This window comes from Neofelis nebulosa, chromosome 9 (genome assembly GCF_028018385.1).
Source record: "Neofelis nebulosa isolate mNeoNeb1 chromosome 9, mNeoNeb1.pri, whole genome shotgun sequence".
Taxonomy (NCBI): Eukaryota; Metazoa; Chordata; class Mammalia; order Carnivora; family Felidae; genus Neofelis; species Neofelis nebulosa.
The window spans coordinates 72005472-72007840 of record NC_080790.1 but is presented as its reverse complement, the minus strand read 5'-3'; the positions used below and the strand labels follow the sequence as shown (position 1 = coordinate 72007840).

Here is a 2369-nt window from a genome sequence, read left to right as displayed (position 1 = left end):
TCATGGTTAGCCATATGGTTCTCCAGTGTTCTCTTCTTGGTGGACAGTTGTTTTTCAGGTTTCCCACAAGAAGAATTGACACTGTTGGTTTCCCAGGTTTGGGAGGGAAGAACAATTCATTGTGACAGAGTCTTATAGAATAAAATATTGACTTTAATTCCATCCCTTCTTCCTCTTAATTGCAGGAAATCTCATTTTTCTGGTTAAGTCACTAGGGAAAAATATACTTAATTGCCTAAAGAGTATTTTACTTATTTTACTTATTATATAGTTTTATAAAACTCACTTCTTTACTGAAATTACTTCTGGTTTCATCCATGTAAATGTATGTATATGTAGTTCATTAATTTTTCACTATATAATATTGCGCTGTATAAAAATACAGTTTATGGATTTTTTGGCGCAGAAATATTTGAGCTATTTTCAGTTCTTTGTCATTACCTCTAATACTATGAGCACTTTTTCACCAAGAATCAATTCACTTATTTCTCTCAATTTAGTTTGCTGTATGCTGTTCCCTGCAAAGATGGGGCAACCACATAATGTCCTTGAGGCCCCAGTTGTAGACCTGTCAAAGTATTGCTGTCGGGTGCCACAGTTCATCAGAGGCCCAAGAACAACCTCCTAACCTGGGCCAGGTATTTCAGTTTCAAATAGTCACCCAGCTCCTCCTTAGGGATCTAACATGATGGCCCCTCTTCCTGGTGTGGGAATAATTAACAGCATTGCTTTGATTCAGAATAATTTGGCCCTGAGCCTACTTTGTCTGCATGGCCTGAGGGAACTGGAACTTGTAGTGGCCACAGGGTACAATTGCCAGGAACTTGGCTTCCATGTCCTTTTCTGAGAGTGTGGCCAGTATTCACTCAGCTGTTCCTCAGAAGGTCTCCCTGGGTTGCCACTCTTCCTGTAGGAGTATCCAAACATCCTGATCTCCAAGCTTCTCTTTGACCAGCAGAACAAGGTTCCTGTCTATTTTTTGGTGCAGTGAGATTTGGTCATTCTTTTTATCAGTTTCTGGAATGTGAGCTCCAGGTTTGAAGGGTAAAACTTTCTGCTCCCATATATCTTCCAAATCCTACACCAGCAGTATGTTCTGGTCCTCTTCATAATGGAAGTCAGCTTTCTTGTTTGCGGTCACTAGGCTTCATCCAAAGTACAAGGCTGGTGGTCTGAATACAAACTCTCTCCATCTTGATCTTTTGTAATAGAGACCGCCATCTCTTTCTGTGGCTTAGAGGCCAACTGGAGGCCACCGGCAGCTGCTGTAGGCACAACATGTGCAACAGGTGCTACAGAGACCCACTGCTCCAAGATGAGGCCACAACAGTAAGGCCAAGAGAATCCAGGCTCCCGGCCCAGAGCCCCTCAAACTGCTACCAGTAATTCCCCACCCCTTAACAGAGTCTGCCTTATGGGCACTGCCATTTTTCTGCCCTCCCCTGCTATGAACATTCTTGAACATGTTTCCTTCTGCACACTGGCAAAAAATTCCCTAAGGTAAATAAAGAGAATTATTGGGATACAGCATGGCACTCTTGAGAAGAGGCATCAAACCAGTTTAAAGTAATTATATTCTTATTCATAAAACTAGGTGCTTACAACTTTCTTCATTGCTATATTTAAGGCAAGAGGACAGAAACTTAGTTCAAAAACAAAAAAGAAAAAGAACCACAAACAAATAAACAGTATCTAGGTTCAAACTAGCTCTCATTTCCTGTGGATTTTGTCCCCAAATTTTATTTCATGTCATCAGAGCCTGGGTGTAATGTATGTTCTGGACCATAACATTAAAACATACCCCAGGATGCCCTCTTAGCAAAGCAGTAGAATAACCTAGGAAAAACACACTTTGCAGTGACCAGGCCATGGATTTCCTGAAGCAGAAAGAGTAGCATGCTTTCATCATTGATGATAAATACCTATTGAGCATTTCCATGGTATTGGAACTTGGACTCAGTAAACAGTAAGGTGAACAAAAATGGGGAAGGTGAAGTCTGGAAATTCACCAGATCCCTGAGGTTAGTCAAGTGCCAAGTGTCAGAACATTGAATTAAGGAAAAGAAGAGAGGGGTGCTCAGGGATATGTGACCAAATGAGGGTTTGAGGTCAGTTGAGTTCCCCAATCACACAAGCAGAATGGTGATACCATTAGTCAATAGACTAACTTGACAAAGATCTAGAGCAACTCGCTACTCAGGCAAGGTAGACAACTCAAGGGGAGTTCATTTGGAGGGCAACTTAAAGAGCACAACAGGGTCTTGTGGTACATATTATAGAAACTTAGAAATAGGTCTCATGAGTATGATGAGATAGAGAAAATTTTATACCTAAAAGTGCCTCTTATGGAAAATGCTGTATTTTCTTGA

General features: G+C 41.0%; 1 pseudogene; it reads right to left on the bottom strand.

Moving 5' to 3' along the window:
* Nucleotides 1-602: 602 nt before the first annotated feature.
* LOC131486325 (large ribosomal subunit protein mL46-like) lies at nt 603-1428 on the bottom strand (annotated as a pseudogene).
* Nucleotides 1429-2369: the final 941 nt, after the last annotated feature.